This window comes from Miniopterus schreibersii (genome assembly GCF_964146895.1).
Source record: "Miniopterus schreibersii genome assembly, chromosome: 3".
Taxonomy (NCBI): domain Eukaryota; kingdom Metazoa; phylum Chordata; class Mammalia; order Chiroptera; family Miniopteridae; genus Miniopterus; species Miniopterus schreibersii.
The window spans coordinates 75,821,885-75,845,184 of NC_138103.1; the positions used below are offsets into that span (position 1 = coordinate 75,821,885).

General features: G+C 40.2%; 1 protein-coding gene across 1 annotated transcript in view; it reads left to right on the forward strand.

The window, feature by feature from the left end:
• PDE4D (phosphodiesterase 4D) overlaps positions 1–23,300 on the forward strand; it is a 1,110,805-nt gene that overhangs the window by 244,578 nt on the left and 842,927 nt on the right. The gene's annotated exons all lie outside the window — the stretch shown is intronic.

Sequence of the window (23,300 nt, forward strand, 5' to 3'; positions counted from 1 at the left end):
GGTCTCACAGCTGTTAGTTTGCTGTCGTCGTGGCTTGCTCACACGGTGGCACACACTTTAATGGTGCTTGTCCTGGTAGCGGTCTGTGAAGAAGAAGCCAACTTGGAAAGTAGAAAGAAGAAGAAAATGACTCAATTCTATAATTATTGGTCATAGCAAAGAAATAATAAAATACCTAGTAAAATATTCACTGTTGCTTTTAGTGAAAGCAGCTTGATAAAATAGAAGGATTCTCCAAACAGCAGCAGTTGTTAGCTTTTTCTTGTTTTGATTATGGTCCCTTTATTGGGAAACCAATTTATCTAGTTCTTGGGCTGCCAAGGGCTTTTTTTCTGAAGCAGTATTTTAAAACTGTCTAAGGGACTCTTCAGTGAAACATGCAACCAATCAGTTGATTCAAGCATATTTTAAAATGAAATAGAATATTTCACTTAAATAAAACATTTCAGAATATAATACATAATAAGGTAAGTAGTTTTTTGGGTTTAGCTATTTTTTTAGCTATATGTATATTTTTATATCTGTGTGTACTACATGAGATATAAAATTTATTATTATTATTGTTATTATTATTATTTTCTGTGGCTTGTAGTCAAAACACTTGAAAGCTACTCTTTTGCAGTATTTTGATTATGGAGAAATAAAAATCCAGATTTTGAGAACTATTCCAGTGAGGGCCTATTTTGTGATAGGGATATGGGTAATGGTGACAATGCCACATCAGGATGGAGTGGGTTTTCCTGAAGTGAATACACATTTCACTCCCAGTCACTTCAGAAAGTCCCTAATCCTCAGGCTAGAAAAGACCCCTTTTTGAAGGACGATGGTATTTGTGGGAAAAAGGGCTCCTTCCTTTCATTGGTGCCAGGAGGACCTGAGACTGATCTGCGAGCAGGGAGTGGGCTATGTGGTACCTGACCGTGTGGCTGTGCCCACGAGCAAGCGGCACCCACCATCAGTGGCAGCTGAGGCGGGAGAGGGTGCAATGCTTGCGGAGCCTCCAGGCTCAAGGGGGCTCACTTGAGGCCCCCTAGCAAGTGGAGAGGAATGGAGACTCCCCTCAGACAGAGGGAAAGCAGTGTCCTCACCATGAGCCTGGTCAGGGAGCATAGCAGCAGAGCAGAGGAAGCGGAGCTGAAGAGAACGAGGTCATTTTCGCAGAAGTAGCAAGGCCAAAGAACTGGAGGGAATGTTCCAGAGCCCACCGGAGGCAGAATCGTAGAAAATGCCAAGAAAGAACTGGCTGGTGAGCCATGGGGGCCAGAATGGAACCATAGAGAAAAACTAATTTTTAGCAGGTGAGCTCATGCTGGCTCTCAAGGAGTAGATGTTGGAGCTACGGTAAGTGATCTCCTTCATGCCTCTCTCTAGGAGGTGGTCTTGGGCAGACTGCAGAGCATCTGAACACAGAAGGGCTGTGGTGACTCTTTTGTTAGCATCGGATGCCAAGAGACAACTAGAAAGAGAAAACGAGTGACTACCTCCTAGGGTGAGCCCAAGCTCAGAGTCTTCATCACAACTAAAATAAATCTATGAGCTTATAATGTTCTGTCACCCTCTTTCTTTGAGTTGAGCATTATGAGTTCTTTTAAAATAAAAAAGACACATGAGGGGTAATATTAAGTTTATAATATACCTCTTTATTAATGAGTGAATTGGATTCTTTTCTGACATGAGTAGAGAATCAGTGAGTGCTTGGTGGAGAAGGGGAAAGGGTGCAGAGAACAGCTCATGAAGACATTTGCTGCCACTTTGCAGTTTTGCCAAGGGGCTGGCCTTGGCTTTATATTTGTGTGAATAGCTCCGTTTGATCTTGGACCCTATGATGCAATGAGTCCAGGAGGCTGTGCCTGGGGGATTGGTGGTGTGAAGAATACATGTCCAAGGGAGAAATTCTGCATGATATAGAAGCCAGTCAATCAACCACACACATTTATGAAACATCTGCTAGGGGCAAAGTTCTGTGCTGAGCAACCAACAGTTTCTGCAAAATTTATAATCTAGTTGAAAGATAAAATTTTTATAGCAAAAGTTACCCAATAATAAAAAGCCAGTGAACACCTTATCTATAAGATACATAGGTAGGTTTCAAGTGAAATTTTTTCAGCCAAAAATTCTATGATGTTGCCATTTTTCTGAGCCAAATGCCAAAATATTTCAAATTCTGTCTTCAATTACAACTGCTGGCAAAATGTAAACCATTCACTCATTCACTTGTTTTTTCACCAACCACACTGAGTACTGCTACAAAAGCTCTATGATAGGTACTTTGGGAGACAGTAAAGGTTTAAAAGGATGTTTGGAAACTAAAACTCTCCATACACCTCTCCAAATTTTGTGAAGCTTTCAGATAAGAACAAGGTTGATTTGGGTCAAAATAAGGTTCTGGAAATAAAAGCAAAGCAATTGTAACTAAGCTAAAACCCCATGGATTTCCGTGGAAGCAATGTAGAAAAGATCCTTAAGTAAATTAAAACTGGTGAGGACTCTGGTAATTAAAGTGTCCTCCCCATAGAGCTCCAGCATTCAGCAAGCAAGGGTACTTTGTATCGAGGTCTCATAAATAAACATGCAGCTTGCCAGTCCCTGGAGATGGAGAAGTCATTCTTGAGTGCGCTACATGCAGGGCTCCGAGATAAGTGATGACCCTCTTGTCACCCTGACAGAAAATATATTAGCTTCTTTAAACCAAGAACTGTAGTGATTTCAGTGGTACAATTATAAGAGAGGACCACCGGGACGTGCATAAACCAAGCTTATTTGAATAATGTTTCAGGAAAGAACATATGCCACTATTAAAGAGTCACGGTAGAACAGCTGTGATCCCGCAAGGTAAAGCTCATTGAGAATATTCATGTTTGCTTTCAGGTGTGAGTCCATTATTTACATGGAAGAATTAAATGCCTCCTTGGATGTCTGTTCCAGGTGAGGCTCTTGGGCCTTTGTCACTTTCATGCCCAAACGTATTAGTTATTTCAAGATTGGGAGAATTCCAGTTGTGCATGAAGTCTTTGTTGATATTTAAGTTGATCCTGTTCATGTATTGATCAGATTTATTGAGTGCTTGTAGGCAATTGGTGCTGCATGGCATAGACATGTGGGCAAAGGCAAAACTCTGTCTCTGGAGGTGCTGAGGTCTAGGGAGGAGGAATGACGCGTGCAAAGATACCCAGTTCCCAAGCTGAGAGAGGAAGGGCTGATTTAGGGTGGCCTGGTCAAATGGGCCAGCGAGAATTTGAACAGGGATTTGAGAAAAGATAGAATTCCAGTTTGAACATCAGGGAGGCAGGCCCTCATGGAAAAGCAATAAAGTGAATGATGGCCGGAGTCAAGCTAGAAAACAAAGCTTAGTAATGGAATATTCATGAGCAATTCAGAAGAGCTGGAGGTCCCCTTCTTGTAGTGCTCCCTAGAAATTCCCGGTGGCTGTGGCCGACACCTTCTCTGCTCCCTCACAGCCTGCCTGCCCGAGGAAGGGGAGGCGTTTTCTCATCAGCAGTGGTGAGAGTCGGAAGGAAATGCTTTACTCTTCCCAGGCAACAGGCACCTTGAACATGGGATTTGGGTTGGTAAATGCTTTCGGCTTGGAGCTACTTGGCACTTTAGTTAGTGCGTGAGAGGAGGGGGACAAGATTTGAAAATAAGTAGACCTTTCAGCGTTCTTCCAGATATGAAGGCGCAGGGCCAACAGCCAGCTCTCCCTTTCCATTTTATTTCATTTCAAAGTGCACAAAGGTCTTGTCTAGCCTTCGAACCCAGGGAGGACAACTGCCTTTGGGATGGTGAGTGGGGGGATTTGGAATCTGTTTCTGGGGTCAGCAAGTCTGGAAGCCAGTGTTTGTAGAGGAACTGGGGAGGAGCAGAGGGGGCCTTCCACTGCTGGAACATTTCAGGGGTGCTGTTGAGTCAGGAGACTAACCAAAAGGCTCCAGAAATCGTATTTCACGTGTTTCTGGATTATTAATTTATCCTGCAAGTTCTGACCGCTCAACCCGCCAACCCTCCTTCTTGATATAATTTTGGTCATATCTTATTTAATGTTAGGACAAGGCTGATTTGAAATCATATGTGTACAAATTATATAAGTGTAACTGATAGATTTTTTGGTGGCAAAACACATTTCTTAATATCTTTAATATAAGCAACCCCCCCCCCCCCCCCCCCCCGATTGTTCAGTTCTTCTCAACCCTGGCCTGACAGCAGAATCCCCTCGAGGCCTTCTAAGCACAATCTCCTTCCCAGCTGCTCCCAGGTTAATCACACCAACACCCTGGGGTTAGGGCCTAACTGAAGCTCTACAGGCGATTATAATGTAGCTGGAGTTGACAACTATTGTTCTAAATGTCTTGAGAATGAATAAATAATAAACCCAAACTAGTAGTGGATGAAAATACATGTGTACCTAATGTATAAGTATCAAATTAACAGTTTTCAACAAATGTATTTCCTTTTTTTTTTTTTTAAATATATCTTTATTGATTTCAGAGAAAGGAAGGGAGAGGGAGAGAGAGATAGAAACATCAATGTTGAGTCATTGATCGGCTGCAGCCCACAACCCGGGAATGTGCCCTGACCGGGAATCGAACCCTGATCGCCTGGATCCTAGGTCGACGCTCAACCCCTGAACCACGCCCGGCTGGGCATATTTCCATTTTTTAAATAGTCTTTTGAAGAATGACCTGTATAAATTTGTTACAGAATATTGTTTTAGTGATGTCTCTGTCACCTGAAGCACGTTACATAAAAACTATCTGGAGACTATGGTGTTATTTGCAAACATGCCAGAGAGAATGCAGCAGATTTTACAAAGGTTTATGAAAACAATATGCTTCATTTTTGTGAGTATAGAAACAGTTTCAAAATTAGCTTCCCGTTAAACAGAAAGCCAAAGAGTAGAAGAGAGAGGAGTCTGATTTCTGTTCCTTCCCAGCTACTATGAGAGTCCTTTCTTTCCGAAACCCATCACATCTTTGGCTGTTTCCTCTCTTGACCATCTAATCAAATGCAAGATCCGGTGAATCTACCCCTGCAATTTTCTTTTATACCTTTACCATTCCTCCATTTTCGTGGCTACTATCCTAAATTGAACTCTTACTATCTTTTGCCTTGGTAATTGTCCTATGAAATCTATCCCAGTTTTTCTTAGACGTAGCTTCCAGCCCTTTGCTCACCTTCAGTGGTTCTCCGCTGCCCACAGGGTTATCATAACTCATCGGCAGGCATTCCAGCTCTCCATCCTCTGGCTCCAACCCTGTGTCCTCCGGCCGCTTCCCTTTTCGCATGGTTGTGAGGAACTAACTGATCAGTAGTCCTCAGACATGGCTGTTTTTCTCTGCCGCCAGGACTCTGGCTCATGTTGGTGTTCCTGCCAGTGCCCAAACCCTATCAAACATGGAAGGCTCCAATTTCACCTGCCTTACAAAACCTTGAACCTCACAGCTAAAAGCAGTATTTTCCTACTCTGATCCCATTACACTTCATCTGGGCCACTTTTTTTTTTTTTTTTTTTTTTAACATGTCTTTATTGATTTCAGAGAGAGGAAAGGAGGGGGAGAGAGAGAGAGAGAAACATCAATGATGAGAGAGTCATTGATCGGCTGCCTAGCCCGCAACCCAGGCTTGTGCCCTGACCGGGAATCGAACCCTGATCTCCTGGATCCTAGGTCGATGCTCAACCGCTGAGCCACACCCGGCCAGGCCTGGACCACTTTTAAAATAGTTCTCAAAAGTCCCTTAGTCCTTCGGAGCCTCTGATCACTTATTTGTAAGATGGGAACACTACCAACTTAAGACGGCTTGTGAAGATCAAATAAGGTCATGCATGGTAGAGCCTAACACACAGCAGACAGATACTTCTTAAAAAGCCTTTCCCCTTTTCTTCTCTCTCTCCCTCCTTCCTTCCGAAGCACTGGAACAGGTTTTGAGCTTCTGAGAGGCTAGTGTGGATTCTTCCTTCCTGCTCTCTTCTTCAGCTTATTTTCTGAGCACTCTTAATATTGTGTCCAGTGGTTGTCCTCTCCCCAAGGGATGTTCTGCACTAACCTTTTGATAAATGCCTCCTTTCAGCTTAAGTTATCATGAGTGGGTTCTGTTTTCTTACAGCTAAACAATCCCCTACATTAACTAAATTTTTTTAAGCCATTCTCAAAATTCAAGTTTAATTTGCTGTTGCTCAAGCTGTGTCACTAATCTGTGCTGAGCCCCCATGGTCACATTCTTTATTAGAATCTACAGTGACCTCTAGGATATGTTAACTGATCATTTATGGAGTTTCAAGTTGTTTGAAATACTTTGGATGTATAGCAAGCATATTTCACTTAATCTTTCAATTTGGTAGTGGCGCTACTAGGCCAACTCTTCTGTTCTTGGTGCTTACATCTCTCTCTCTCTCTCTCTCTGCCATCAGGGAGAAGGGTACAGAATTGGAAACTAGAAAGGAATCCTCACTTCAACTTACTGAATAAACTAAGCCCAGTCACCTAGCCTCTTAGAGCCTTACTTTAAGTAAAGTGAGGAGACTATACTCAAGTCCCTTTTTGCATGAAAATCTTCCTATTCAATGTTTCTGTCCTCACTCTGGAATATGCCATGTAATAATAGAAACGACTGGGAAATTTGGTCAGAAAACATGATTTTCAAACTTATTTGATCATAGAATGCTTTTTAAATGGTTGTGTCTCGGTAAAACACCAGTTCATATAATATGCACTTAAAGAAGATAAAAAAGGTTTATGACAAATGAATTGGTCGAAGAAATGATAAAAAAAAGTGATTCACATTATAATTCAATTACAGGACCAAAATGATAATATAAATTAAGTAAATTAAATCATATTCATCTATATTGGGAAAATTAAAAAAGATGAAAACAGTTGAAACAAGACAGGTTATATAGCAAGGAATAATGGGTAGTAAGAGGCAAGATATATCTGTACGATTAGTGGGTAAATATCAGGGGAACATAGATGTTTAGATTCTACCTTAAACATTTATGACCCAGGCAGTTTCCTGGGTCTCTTAATTTCCTCAATGCAAATTTTTGCATGATTTAATTATATAAATGTGCTTAAATGCCTTAAATATCTTTTAGGAGGAATAATATTGCTGAAATTTTTTCTCAGAACACCTCAACATTTTGCAGTTGGAGAAATGCTGACCGAGGTGAACCTAAACACTTACAGGCTTCCAGTGAACTGCCTCAATTTCCCTTCCTCCCCCTCACCACCCACATGCTTGCATTCACACTAATATGTTAATATATTATCCCGTGGCCTTTTGTATTCGGTGACATTACACATCTTCGTAGTAGTAAGTCTGGCACTAAAATTTTGTAGACATCAATAGCAGTGGTCCTTGTATAGGTTTATACTCACCCAACCACATTATCTCTCTTGAGAATAGTTTTGCTATTTAAAGGATTTCACTCAAACTAGTTATGTATGATTAAAGTATAGTGCCTCCTACTAAGAACGTGGAGTGTGTACGTTAAAAGAGTTATAAATTGTACTTAATCATTGGTTTGTTCTTCCTTTCATATATCCTGAGAAAAAACCGATGACTATAGCCTTGCCATTTTGTGACTAATCCTTTATGTAATAGACCTAAGCTTCAATTATCTTGAATGAATTGGTCTATTTAAGAAACCCTTGGCTCAGTGATGAACTGTATTTCCTACTCAAAGAGCCAAATGCCATGCAGAAAGTACAGCAGCGGGCACCGGCAGCTTCATCATTTTGGAGTTTTAAGCTTCCACCTTCAGGGTTGACTGTATCGATCCCAGAGCCACCAGAGCATCCACGATCCCACTGTAATTACTTCAGTGAGCAGAGCTGCACTAGGATGGAGAAATTGCTGATTTCCAAAACGTGGAATTGATGAGTTAAAATCTATGCCCTGGCCGGGTGGCTCAGTTAGTTGGAGCATCAACCCGTACGCCAGAAGGCTGTGGGTTTGATTCCCGGTCAGACCACGTACCAGGTTGCTGGTCGCATCCCTGGTGGGGTGTGTTCAGGAGGCAACCGGCCGATGTTCTCTCTCACATCGATGTTTCTCTCTCTCTCTCTCTCTCCCTTCCCCCCTTCTGTGTCTCCCCCTTGTGCTCTCTCTAAAATTATTAAAAACATATCCTCAGGTGAAGATTACCAATCTATATATATATAACACTGCTTTCAACAATAAAAACCTTTAATGGCACAGTTCCACTATCCAAGCACAGTTTTATTTGATCCATTACAAACAACAATGTGAATGTAGATGCTAGCATTATGATGGTGACTAATGACTGGAAGCAGCTACGTATAGCACTTATATACATTTTTTCTTACCATTTATACTAACTTTAATTATTGTGGTTTTAACCTTGGCTTCAGGGAGCGCATACCATGGTTTGATGCAGTTTGACTCACATTTGCAGGCACTTTAGAAATGCATGTTTGAGGACACACACACACACACACACACACACGTTCAGTGAGAAAGTGTGTCATTCAAAGAACAATACAATCAATGGTTTTAACTTATATATGTGTCTGTGTCTGCCTGAGTGTTGTAAGGAGGAAACGATTCTTTAGAATAACTACAGACATTTTCAGCTTCAAAAAAAAGAGCAAAGTAAAAATCAAGGAAACCATCGCTATGGAATCACAGGCTACCACCAATCTAAATGTGGTGAAAAATTTTAGAAGGATTCAATGACATTATATAGATAGGAGATGAGTTGAACAAATATAACTCCAAGGTATCGGATAGTTCCATCCAAATTTATCAACCTCCTGAATTCTATGTGGACCGCAGATTAAAACACCACTGCGATAACTGATAGAATATAGAGTAGTGCAAGGAGTCAGATTTAAGTTCATTATAAGAATTTATAATAGAAATGTTCTAGAATAAAGAAGACTTTCTCATGAAGTAGTGATCTACTATCAATGGGAATATTTAGTTAGCAGCTGGATACCTAGATGTTGAGAGTTTTGTAGCATACCACTAATTCATATTAGCTAATCTGTTGTGTGCTTACTAAGTTCCAAGCACTGCGTAAGGAACAATTTATGCATTAGTTCTTTTATCTTCATGACAGTTCCACGAGGTTTATCTCTACTTTAGTGATAAGACAATTTGGGTTTTGGGATTTTCCCAAAGTTTACTGCAAGTGAGTGGCAGAGTATAATCTCAAGCCCAGGTCTGGGTGACTTCAAAGCCCTGGCTGAAGCTTATTTTGATAATAATTTTGGGGAAGGACTGGAAAGGTGAGAGAATTGGAGACCGTCTAATTCTTCCTTGTAGTTTGATAGACATGAGTGAAGGAAGGGCCTGAAGAGGCCAGGTGACTCACTCCCAGTCACAATTCATGGAAGAACCAGAAATTGAATTTTGGTGTCTTATTTATATGGAAACACGAGAAGCTTTTATTCTTTGGTTCACTATCTGGTAGAAGTCAAATACAGCCTGAAGGAAGAGCTAATGGAAGACGTCGTGGTTTGGAACAGAGTATATAATCTTTTCCCACTTCTTTTAAAAAACACAGATAGGTCTCAAAGGCTCTTTACCTGTTTTAGTACATTTATTCTTCATGAAGATAAAGTTACTTAAATAATGTTTTAAATGTAACAAATAGTAAACTGCCCAGTACTAAAACGTGTGCCTTTGATATATTTGTGTTATTTATATTATGAATAAAAACGTGCTCTTCTGATCACCAGGTCCTCATCAATTTTATTGCACCAGAAGGTATCTCCCCAACATATTGTGAATCCCAAGAAAATGCCTTATGCATGAAAGAGTGAATGTAATAGCTTGGCTTGCTGGTTTCCTTTCATTTCTACTTAAATCCACCAGGTAATTTAGTATTTATAATGTTCTGATTCTACTTTTTTCCACTGAAAGATAATTATAATTAAACTTACCCTTTGTTTATAATGAGGGAAGGAATTCTCTAAATTAGTTAAAAATCTAACATGTATCTTTCCTAATGGATCATTGCGGGCAGTAAGGTGGCGTCTGCTAGTGGGGTTGTTCAGGGAGTCAAGCCACATCTGCATTAGGAAGGGCCCCAGACAATCCTAAACCCAGCAGGACCACTCTCTCACTCTTCTTCAGCTTCACAGCCTTCTAGGGGAAGGAAGTCACTGCATCATCTAGTCAGTCCATCAGGGTTCCACCAGGCGCTGCAGAAATGATAAGAACATTACCTTAGAAATAAGAGGGGAACATATCTCAAGAAGAAATCGAATTTATCCAACGTGGAGGTTGAGGAGAATCACTGCCACTGTGGCTGCTGTTTGTTACCAGACAAAAAAATAATCTTTACAATAAAGTATTCCAAATGACAAGTGAGAAGTGGCACATTAAACAACTTTAATAAATAGTCTGTAAAAAATAAATATAGAAAATTTAGATGGACACTTGATCTCCTCATTAACGTATTTTGGTCAGCTTCTCCACAAGCTTACCTAATTATTTATAAACTTCATTAAAGTATACATTTTTAAATGTTAAAAAAAATCTAACATGTGAATTCTTTCTGGAATAATGTGATATATTATTTAAAAAGTAATGTACAGACTTTTTTTAAAAAATAGACTCTTTTTTAGAGCAGTTTTTGGTTCACATCAAAATTGAGTGGAAGATACAGAGCTTTCCCATATATACCCTGTAGCCCACACTATGCGTAGTCTCTCCTTTATCAACGTCACAGAAAATGCGCATCTCAAGACGCGTTCTGTGATGGCCAGCTGCCGCGATGGTCTCCGATGACCCCTCCTCCAGGAATTCCCACGTGTGTCATCTCCCTTCACATTGTACCAGGGTTGATCTCTGTGACCAACAGAACTTGTCTTGGGGATTTCAGTAGCTTTGTTCTCACCAGGGTACTTGTTCTACTGTGAGCTTGACAATATTTAGTAATCTCTCGAGTAGGTTCACATTTCCATCACAATGCACACCATCCTGTTGTGCGCAGTCTAAGGTTAGGGCAAATGCTACCGTATTGTTTTGTTTTTAAAGACCTTTTTGTTCTAGCCACATTTTTATTACCTGTATGGCACAATAAAAAGAAAGTCAGAAACCAAAGATCTTATAAGACATCAGAGTCATTACGGGACAGCGTTGATGGATGGCCACAGCTGATACAAAAACTCTAACCGCTGCAACAAAATCTTTTTATTCTTTACACTTGAAAAATCCTGACATCAGGTCTGTTATTTTGAATTACTGTTTTTGAAAGAGTTATGAGGGCAGGCTTCATAGCAATGAAACCTATGCATTCACATAGGGCTCCACATTCAGATGGCCTCCCAAATTGTGTACCTGGTCCTAGATAAAAGAGAGATTAAAATCAAATCAGGATCATCAAAGTACTGATCATATCCTGAAATCAAGCCTTAAAAATATTGATAACCTAGAGAATGCCTCGATTATGTTAGTGATGCTTTCTCTCGTGCATTCAACATTTCTTCTTTCCTGCCCTACGCCTGTACAGCTCTTCAGGTTTCATCACTGTGGCAGCCTTATGCCTTTCTTCCCCCACCCAAAGACTTAATTAAGAAAGGGGTGACGACGAAGCACATCCATATGAGTTTTTCCTAAAGATTCCCCGGCATCTTTGCCAAGCTGTCAGATGAGCACTTGCATGTTGTTATATATACACATATTTTAAATAAATTTTTGTGCCTTTCAAAGCAAAGAGTACATGTTTTAAAAATATGGAATTTTCTTTTCCAATTTGAGATAACTACATTTTGCTTGATTACTATTTAAATCTCTGTGACACAATATTGATGATAAAATTAGCATTTGCTTTTTAATGAACTGTCAGTGGGAGGAATAATATGGAGTTTTGTTTTCTTCTTCTGTTAAGGGTGTAGTTTAACTATAATTTACTTTAAAAAAGCATACTGTTGGCCAGGGAAAGGAAGACTTTAAATTACTCTATCCCTCTCAGATTTAAGGAAATACTAGCAAAATAACTGCCTTTTGACTTTGAACATTCTGTCTGTATCGTAGAAGCAGGGTTCACTAGAGGATCATCAAGGGGTGGGAGGTGACTGGGCTGAAGACAAAAGTTGCCTGAGTAGCTTCCAAAGTGGTCAGCCTCAGTGTATCAGTTAGAGTAACCAATACTAACTACTATACAGACAAATCCCCAAATTCCAGGGGCTAGACAATTGAAGTTTATCTCTCATCCAGGCAAAGTCAGTAAATATTTCTGGTTGGCGGGCTGTCTTCCATCTGGTCATTCAGGCACCCGCGTTGCTTCCTGTGATCATGTGGCTTCAAACTTCTCTCATCACTAGGTACATGGGGAAATCAGAGGTGTTTTCTATGAGCAGGCCCAGAAGTGGCATATATTGCTCCCACTCATTTCCCATTCATATGTCCATGTATGGGAAATGTGTTCTAGCTGTGGACCCAGAAAAGGGCCTGACTTTCTGCCATTCTCTGGTCAAATGACATTGCACCCTATCTAAATTAGTTTCTATAATCCTTAAAAAATATGTTGCATACACAATAAAATTATAATAATACGTGTCCATTTTTGTTTTGGCCAATACTATTCCTTAGATTTTATTCTAAGCTGCATTCTAGATTGTCTTGTTTTGTGTTGTTGTTTTCTTACTGTATACTTTCCATGCCTCTAATTTTGGTTATCATTTACATACCAAAGACTCACTAATTTATATACTCAGCCCATATTTGCCCTTTGTGGTTTAGAACTGTATATCCTACTATTTTCTCAGTATCTTCCATTTGGGTCCTACTTTATAGCCAAAATATTTAAACTTGAAACTATGGTCCTCCTTCGCTACTCGCTTACCATGCCAGGTTTTTCTCCTATGGGCCTTACATCTGTGAATATCAACATTTATCCAATTCTTTGGCTCCACCCCCCTCCCTGAATTGCTGTAAGCATTCTATCACTAGGACCTGTTAATTTTTCCTTCCAATCATTTGTGGATCTGACCTCTCTTCATCTTTCCGAGAGCCAGACTATCTAAACTGACACAACCTCTTTCCTGAGCCGCAGTTAGGAGCAGCCTCCATCCATTTCCTGGCATTGTGCTCTTGCCCTCCATCAAATCTGTTTCTTTTTTTTTTTTTTTTCTTTTAATTAATTAATTTTTTAAAATTTATTTTTATTGTTGAGAGTATTACAGGCATCCCATTTTCCCCCCAATTGACCCCCTCCACTTTGTTTGCACCCCCTCCCCAGGCCTTCACCCCATTATTAACTGTGTCCATGGGTTATGCATATATGCATATAACTTCTTTGGTTAATCTCTTCCCACTTTCCACCCCCCTTCCCTCTTTTCTCTGAAATATGATTGTCTATTGCATGCGTCAGTGTCTCTGGATCTATTTAGTTCGTCAGATTCTTTTGTTCATTAGCTTCTTCGTAAAGAAGACCCGTCAACTTTTCCTGTAGTGCTGGTCTGGTGGTGATGAACTCCTTTAGCTTTTTCTTATCTGTGAAGCTCTTTATTTGACCTTCAATTCTAAATGATAGCTTTGCTGGGTAGAGCAATCTTGGTTGTAGTTCCATGTTTTTCATCACTTTGAATATTTCTTGCCACTCCCTTCTGGCTTGCAAAGTTTCTGTTGAGAAATCATCTAACAGTCGTATGGGTGCTCCCTTATAGGTAACTAATTGCTTTTCTCTTGCTGCTTTTAAGATTCTCTCTCTGTCTTTAACCTTTGGTATTTTAATTATGATGTGTCTTGCTGTGGGCCTCTTTGGGTTCCTCTTGTTTGGGACCCTCTGTGCTTCCTGGACTTGTAAGTCGATTTCTTTCCCCAGGTAGGGGAAGTTTTCTGTAATTATTTTTTCAAATAGGTTTTCAATTTCTTGGTCTCTTTCTTCCCCTCCTGGCATCCCAATAATGCAAATGTGGGGCCTCTTGAAGTTGTCCCAGAAGCTTCTTATACTATTTTCATATTTCTGGATTCTTTTTTCTTTTTGCTCTTCTGGTTGGGTGTTTTTTGTTTCCTCATGTTCCAAATTGCTTATTTGATTCTCAGCCACCTCTACTCTACCGTTGATTCCATGTAAATTATTCTTCATTTCAGTTTGTGTGGCCTTCATTTCAAATTGCTACTTTATTATGTTATCGATTTTCTCAGTTATTTCCCTAATAGTCTGCTTAAACATCCTTATAAACAAAATTCTGAACTCTGTATCTGTTAGCTTGCTTGGATCTATTTCATTTAGTTCCTCTTCTAGAGATTTCTTCTGTTCTTTCCTTTGTGACATGTTTCTTTGCCTCCACATTTTAGCTGTTTCCAGGTGTTTGTTTCTATGTATTAGGTGGAGCCGCTATGTCTCCTGGAATTTGTAGAGTGGCTTTGTGTAGTAGATGTCCTGTAAGGTCCAGTGGCTCAGCCTCCCCAGTCACCTGAGCTGGGCCTTCTAGGGACTCCCCTGTGTGGGCTGTGTGCACTGTCCTGTTGTAGTTGAGCCTTGGTTGCTGTTGGCGTCCCTGGGAGGAATTGACCCCCCCCCAGCCAATTAGCTGTGAGGACCAGCTGCAACTACAGCCAAAGAGCTGCTGTGCTGGAGACACCCCTATGGGTCCAGATTTACTTCAGTGGAGCTTTGGTGTTCACCTAGTGTGCCCCTTGAGTGTGTCACTTTTGGATGTGGTAGGGTTGTAATCCAGCGTGGTTGAGTCTGACCACCAGGTGCACTGTCTCTGGGGCCTCCCAGGAGGTGCAGAGTCAGCCTGTGCCAGTGCCTTGCCCAGGGCCACCCAGCAGGAGCTACACAGCAAACCGTAGTTGGCTGCTACTTGTGCTGGGCTTGGAGGTGTCCAGGAGAGGCCAAGCTATGGGCCAATGCAGCTGCCGCTAGTGCCAGGCCTGGGGCCGCTTATCAAGCCGTATGGGGCCCGCTGCTGCTTGTTTGAGAGATTTTAGGAAAGTCCTAAGCATGGGGCTCGAGAGGCCACTTGCACAGGAAAGCCCCTGGGAATGGCCTGGATGAGCTGCAGGTGGGGAGGGGCGGGGCCTCCGGGAATCACGGGGCGGGGCCAAAGATGAGAGTCAGGTGCTGGCGACTCAAACATGGCGCCTTCCTGCCGGCTGTGTGCGGGGAGGACTCGCCACAGGAGCCATGGCCTCCGCCAGCCCTTCTGCCTGGGAGGAAGCCGCCCCTCCAGCTCTCGCCCGACTTCAGGCAGGTTAGTTCCTCCCCAAGTGTCCCGGGTCCTCTCAGGCTGCTGCCCGGCGCTGGGCTCAGAGGGAGCGTCCGAGTGAGTCCGTGCCGGGCCCTTTAGAGGAGCTGCTGGGGCTCCCGCAGCCTCCGCGACCCTCAGCGACAGTCCCCGCTGGTTTCACAGCCCGGAGTTGTGGGGACGTCTCTTCCTGGCCCTTGAGCCCTGGGCTGGGGGCCTGCTGTGGGGCTGGGACCCCTCCCTCCTCCAGGAAACCCCCACCACCGAGATTCCCTCCGGGTTTAAACTCCGGCACCGGGTGTGGGCCCGCGGCCGCGCCTCTGTGATTCAGCCCTGACCCGCCCGCGTCTCTGCCCCTCCTCCCGGTCTCGGTGCTTCTTCAGCTCCCTGGTTGTGGGGCTTCTGTGCAGCCAGATCTCAGGAGGCTCTGAGTGACAGTGGTTCTGTATTTTAGTTGTGATTTTGATGTGGTTGCGGGAGGCAGGGGGTGCGGCTGTGACCTACGCCGCCATGTTGTTTCTCCCCCAAATCTGTTTCTGCATTGCAGTCAGAGCCATCTTTCCAAAATACAAATCTAATCTTATTATTCACCACACCCTTGTTTTAAACCTGTTAGTGGCTCCCCTTACTTCTTAAGACTATTGGCATCTCCTCAGAGCAGCCTCCCAGGTCCTCCGCAATCAGAGCCACACGCTGCCTCCAGCCTCCTGTCTGCCTCGTCTGCTTGGCCCGTTCTCCGCCTCACTCTCCGAGCTTCATCTACATTGACTTTCCACTCTGTGCCTCCGGTCCTTTGCTCCCACTGTTGTCCTCTCCCAGGAACAACCGAAGCCTTCCCTGAACTGCTAGACTACTGTCATGGAACCCTATAGGTTTCTTCTACTATACTTAGATGTTTTAATCATATGTATGTGATTAAATGGTTAACATATCTTTTATTTACTGAAGAGTCCCTGTTTCCTGATCACTATATCAGCAGTACCTAGAACAATGCCTATATCCAATAAGCATCCTTTTTTAACATCCCCTCTGTTTAGAACCCTAAGCCCTACGTACCACCTGGCACAGAGAGAATCTACAATAAATATTTATTTAATTGAATTGAATATTAATGGATGGCATTAGAATATTTTCTTTTAGTTTCATACTTCACAAAATTGCCCTGTTGGCCAGCGCAGTTTGACTCCTAATCAAAAATGCAAGATGTCAAATTAATTTATTCTCATTTCATTAACCACCTAGTTCTAGAAAAGCAATAAACAAAAAACAAGCCCAGGGACTTGGTAGAAGGAGTAATAAATACTCAGATAAAATATTTGTGTAATAAAAATTTGATGTAAGGCCCTGGCCGGGTAGCTCAATCATCCTGATACACCAAGGTTGTGGCTTTGATCCCCCTTCAGGGCACATACAAGAATCAACCAATGAATGTATAGGTAAGTGGAACAGCAGGTCAGTGTTTCTCTTTCTCTCTCCCTCCCTCTCTCTCTTTAAAAATCAATAAATAAAAATTTAAAAAAAAAAATTGATGTAAGTTTTAGTGCTTATTGTGAAACATAAGAGTATTACAGAATAGATGTAAAACTGTTTCTGTTGGATGTTTAGGATATTGTTTTGGCATCTATGACTTGTATTCCTGACCTCAGGCTTAAATTTGGATTTCATTTTTCAAAGGCAGCCAAATTTGGGACAGTAAGTCATAAACTTTCTGTAGCAGACCCCAGGGTATCTATATGCTGACAGATGCAATTCACTATTGGAGTCAAATGTTGAATATGTATTACAATTTAGGCCATGCTTGATGCTTTATTAACTTGGGCACCTAATTATCTGAAGCTAATGGAGGTGAAGTCATAATCAAGAGCCACTTTAACTCAAAAGAACCAAGTCCCCAGTTATTTCTCTTTCTCAAATGGTTGCTTCTTTCAGGCTGGGACCTTTTAGCTCAAAATAGCAAAAAGCATAGCCCTTATCTTCTTATTGAGGAGGATGGTCTTTGACATTTAATTCTTAGCACTTCTCTTTGCCCTAAATAAAATTCCATTTCTCATTTGGACACTGACAAGGAAGACAGGATTAGGGCAGCACTGAAGGGACAGACTAGATTATTCATTGATTTAACATATTTTGATTCCCACTATGTGCCAAAAACTCTTCTGGGTACCGGGAATATGCCAGAGGGGGGCAAAAAATTTCTGCCCTCACAGAGCTTAAATTCTGAAAGATGAGTAAGGGACCAGCTAGATAGATAGTGCAGATATAGCTAGAGGTGTAGGCATAGAAACATATACAACTATATCTATCTCTATACTTATCTATCAAATTACATCACCCTCTCCATAAATATTTATATTTGAAATATTTTAAAAACCCTGAGAATGCAGGTGAGCCTAGAGCAGAGAAGGAAAATAATTATAAGAGGTTAGTCAGAGAGTTCATATAAGACTGAATAGATCACTGTAGGGGATTTGCTTTTATTGTGAATGAGATGGAAGATCATTGAAAGGTATTGTCCAGAGACAAGATGCAATATGCCTGTGAGATTTATTTGGACCACATTGTACACTGTGTTGAGAGAAGAAAATAGCAGTGAAAATGCAAAGCAGACCAGTTAAAATGTATATTACATTAGGTTTCATAGAAGCAGAGCCTGAGATAAAGGTTATTGTGCAAGTGATTTATTAAGGGTGTGCTCTCAGAAGAAACCTACTAAGTGAGGGCAGCAGGACAAGTGAATAAGTGAAGCAAAAGTGTCATTTCATCTAAGTCTATTCTTGGCCTAATTCAAATCAGAGGGGGAGCTCTGGAGTATGAATAGTAGTACCACAGAACTGTGCCACCTTGAGATAAGGGCTGGCTTTTGTATCCCTGTGTTAGTAGATCATTGGCTATTCATCAACTTCAGAGGGTTCATAGCATCATGGGCATCCCTGGAGAAGGCTCCCTTGGGTCTTCTGAAGCAATTCTCTGGGGTTGCAGCTGAAAATTATTAAGCAGTCAATACAACATCTGGATGGTGAGTGCACTTGCTCAGTAAAGGGTACCTGGGCAGAGCACCAATAGCATCTATATGGAAGATAAATACATTATTCTAGGTGAGAGATAATGATGACTTGGACCAGGGTAGTGGCTGTGTTTGGGGTAAGACAGATAAGATCTACCTGTATTTTCTGGTAGAGTTGACAAAATTTGTTGCTGTATTGATGTCAGTTGCAAAAAAGAGAGAAGTCAGAGATGACTATGAATCCTGGCCTACATTTTTGCTATTTACTGAGATTGAAAAGGGGAGATCAGGATTTCCATGTTAAATTTGTATATGCATTTAGACATATCAGTGGAAAGACTGAGTAGACAGTTGGTTATTTGAGTCTGGATTTCAGGTCTGATTTACAAATATAATTTGGGTATTGATGATTTTAAAGTTAAGGAGTTATTGTAGATCAGCGATTTTCAACCTTTTTATCTCATGTCACACTTAAACTAATTACTAAAATTCTGCAGCACACCAAAAAGTATATTTTTTCTCGATCTGACAAAAACAATAAGTATAATTTTGATTGATTTACAAAAAAATTAATTACCTTCTCTTTTTTGCTCCAAAATGACTTTTTTTAAAAAAAAAATAATGTGCCTATACTTGTATATAAGGATTTCTGGTACCAAGAATTAACCAATCAGACACAACCTTATTCTGTGACGTGACCAATAAAATGCAACTCTGTTATATGACCTATATATTTATAGTTCAAAACAGGGCATTTACACCAGATGGCTACTGTTGTGTTGGCTGTTTTCATTTTTTAATTTGACAATCTAAGGGAAAAGAGGTCAGTGCCCCTGACTAAATAGTCAGGTATTGCATGTTTTAAAAATTCTCGCCCCACACAAGTTTAAAATCACTGCTGTAGATAAATAAGAAGAGCCAATCCAAAGTGTTGGGGTTGGAGTTATGAAAATGATACAAGAAAGGATAGTGAGAAGAAGCAGCTAGAGAGGCAGGAAGATGACCTAAAGTGAGGGAAATCTTGGAAGTCAAGTGAAAACTGTATCAAAAGGAAGTAGTGATTAATAGCTGAATGCTGCTGATTATTTGAGTGACACCTGGGAATTGACTTGTGGATTTAGCATTTTGGAGATCTTGGGTGAACTTAGTAAGAGCTGTTTCAGTGAAATGCTGAAGACAAAAGCATTGTTAAAATGGATTGAAGAGTAAATGGGGTGTCAGAAAGTGATGATCATGGGTTTGGACAACTCTTTTGAGGAGTTTTGTTCTAAAGAAATGAGAGAAATGAGACAGGTGGTAGTTGAGACCTACATGGGTTATATTACAGTGGAATTTTATGTTGATGTAAATAATCCAGAGAAGGGAAAATTACCGCTGCAAGGGAGAGAGTAATAACTGGAGAAATGTTCTTGAGCAGGTGAAAAGGGAGGAGATTGGGTACATAAAATGAGGGTTTGGTAAATACAATGGAGAAAACAGAAGAAAACTATTTTTTTTTTCTTTTTTTCCCAAATAGAAATAGAAATCAAGTTATCAACTGAACTAAGGGTAGGGTAGAAACTGTTGAAATTTTGAAGAGAGTTGTGAGACAATCATCTGTGGGTAGGAATGAACTAGGAAAGTGTTAGTGAGATTTCTGGACAGCTCTGAGGACTTACAAGTTCTAAGAAATAATCTCAGGAAGTCCTGAGAGCTTGAGGTTGGGGAAAAGCATTATATTAAAACAATCACAAAGAACATAAAAAAATCATATCAAATTGTCTATATTTACAGTATTAAACAAAAAATAATTATAGAAAATTGAACTAAAAAGATATTACACATATAGAATGTTTTAAAAAGCAACTGGGGCCAATTAGACTCAATAATTTTATTTTACTGTACAGTGAAATATTCAAAATTTTGGTAAATACATTGTATTAAAATGGGAACTTGAGAATCTGACCATTTGCATTGGGATAGTAAACGGTAATGTTTTAGTTTTATCTTTTAACTATTAAAGTGAAAGATATCAATGTAGGATTACAGTTTTTGTGATCACAGTTTAAAATTTAATTGGAATGTTGTAGGACTTTTCCTTGGCCAACTTTTACTTTGCAGTCAAATTCAAATGCTGGCAGAGTTGCTTCAGAGTAAAAGGAGAAAGTTTCCATGGGACTTCAAACCAGGGTTTTTCCTGCCATTTAATATATTTAAGAAAAATTTGGACAATCTCCTTGTATGTCTAATGCTTGTTTTTTTTCTTTTTGGTGGTCACTGAACATCAAGTGATACTTTTACAGAGGTGATTTTTATGAGTTTGAAATACTTTCTCTTAACACTTGTTAAACATTTCCCTGTCTTTCCTAGCTCCTTTAAATGCACTTTATTCCTCATTTCCAAGAAGTTGGCAAGGGAAACGACATTGAAGGAATGACGTGATGCAATGTTTTTGGAGGTATCAGTTGACCGTGTACCAGCACTTTCTGAACATTAGAGCATAGACAGACCTTGAGTGCTCTCCCTCTACCCTTGTGCTGCGGGTCTCCAATTGTAGTGTGTGTCAGAATCTCCTGGGGAAGCTTGTTATGCAGGGGTTGGCAAAAGTAGGTTTATAGTTGTAAGTACATGAAACACATGTCCCAGGGCAATGAAGGAGAATATTACATTCAGATTTTATTATAATTATTTAATTCTGTAAAAATAAAGAGAATAATATGATAGTTTCGTATTTTTTGCTTGCTGTTTAATATGGGCTGACTTATAAACTGTTGACATTGCTAATTTTGAGATGGTAAGGGAAAGATCAAGGAAGTGAAACCTTGAGTGAAGGATTGAAGTTAAAGGGAATGTGTTTGTTGCAGACTTTGCAAGTATGTGGTGATCTGGGATAGATCCAGTGTCTAAAGGTACTGAAAGAAAAAAGAGGAGCTAGTAGGACTTGTAGGAGGAAAGTGGGCTGATAATTCTTAAAAGTTAAGAGGGGGTAAAGAAAGACTGACCAATATTGGCAGTCTTACCAGAATCATTCCTTTGTTTGGAAAAAAAATGTTAGTAATTGTGTTAGTTAGCTCTGGTTGACATAACAAAATACCATAGATGAGCATGTTTTAAACACAGAAATTTATTTCTCACAGTTCTGGAGGTTGGAAGTCCAAGATCAGGGCGCCAACATGGTCAGGTTCTAGTGAGAGTCCTCTTCCTGGCTTGTTCTCATTGTGTCTTTACATGGCAGAGAGAGAGGTCTTTGCTTTTTAGAGAGACACTATTCCCATCATGGGAGCCCCTCTGATAACCTTATCTAAACCTAATTATCTCCCTAAGGCCCCACCTCTAAGTATCATCACATTGTGAGTTAGGGCTTCAACATATGCATTTTTGGAGGATGCAAACATTCAGTTCATCACAGTTACTCGTCAATAATTTAACACCAAAACAAATCATAATGTTAAGAGTATTGTATTACTCTTATTATATCACCGCTACAATTATAATTATTTAAAATTACTTATGCATATGGTGAGGGTAAATGGTTGTTTTGTTGGGACTATGCAATTTTGAGTGATGTTAAATTATTTTTCTGCTATAAGTATAATATTTCTTGTGGAAGATCTCTTAAAAGATAGCCAACACTGGTTCACACTTGTAGAAGGCGAGATATTTTATTCAGGTCCCTCAGTTCCACTTTCTTTTAGTGGGTTACAAAGGGATTAATAAAAATATTGCTTGCTTCATACCATCCTGCATAGGTAGCTATGCTCATTGACATGATAGATGCAAACTATTCAGTCGATTGTGGTATAAGGAATTATTTTTGCATTACAGGTGTCATTTCACCTGGGCTCTGAGTTTGCACTTTCCCTAGTATAAGAATTTATTTTTTTCTGCTCTAATTTCTGATATCTTTAAGGTCATTGATTTTCTCCCATTTAGCAGCACCAACCAATTTTTTTCCATAAAGAAATATCTCATTAATCTAATTATTTTCCCCACAAATGATTAACCCAATTATAGACTGTCTACTAGATTCTGCATTATTAGATATTTTCAAAACTGACAGAATTAAAAATATATATTTTCCTTACTCCTCCCTATCCAGGACAGCATGTTGGTCAATTCCTGTATGAGTGGCTTTAGAAAAAATTGGGAGGCTTCCAAAGGATTATAATAGTGCCTATGACACTGTGTGCATTTAGGAATGTCAATCGACGTGAGGGGATTTCCCTTATTAATATCTTTTAGAAGCTCAGAATTAATTTACAGAATTTTTATGTACTATCATTATACCCATAGAACTCTTGAGTCTCAGCCTTTCGTCTGTGGGTAAAAGTACACCATCTGGGTTAGTCACTGTTGCTTATAGCTGCTGCAGAAGTAAGAGAGACTGTGGGTAACGTGCTGTTCTTTAAGTTCTAACCGTAAGTCATTGCTTGCCGTCCCACTTAGGCTGGGGACTCTGCTATGAGGAAGATCTATTTGAGAGAAGGGTTAAAAATATATAGACCAAGAATTATGGCAGGTGCTATTCTCCATATTTCCAGGTCTTAAGTGATTAAAACTTCTCAATCTGAAATATGGAGACAAAATACACAAAGAACCAGGAGTTTGAATTCCAACTACCTGGCTCGTTGATTTGGGTAGATTTTATTTAAGCTGTATAAGCTCAGGCTCCTCACTTAGAAATAGAATCAACAGGTATATAGCGTTATATTGTGAATTGCGTAAGATAATGAATGTAAAGTGCTTTGTTCAGCATCTTGTACATAGTAAGTGCTAAAAATGTTAACTTTTAAAAACTCATTACCATATTTTGTCTCCATTTTTTCCTTAGTCAATTATAATTAAATTTAATTAATCCTTCATTAATGAGCTATACCACTGAGGATGATCTTTGTTAGATTCACTCCTGATGAGGAGGGAGCATGGCAGCCACTCCTACCCTGGTGGTGATTCTGACTATGGCAGTGATTCCTAACTACCCAAGTGTCGTACCAACTGGATCAATCAAAGGATGGCTACATGCAAGGATGGCTACTTTCAGATAGAGGCCTAGGAAATTTGTGTTATGCTAAGAGGTGGGCCTCACACAAGAATAGAGGAACTCCTTTCTAGTATTATACTGGGGAAGTTTCTTCAAAATACTCTGGACT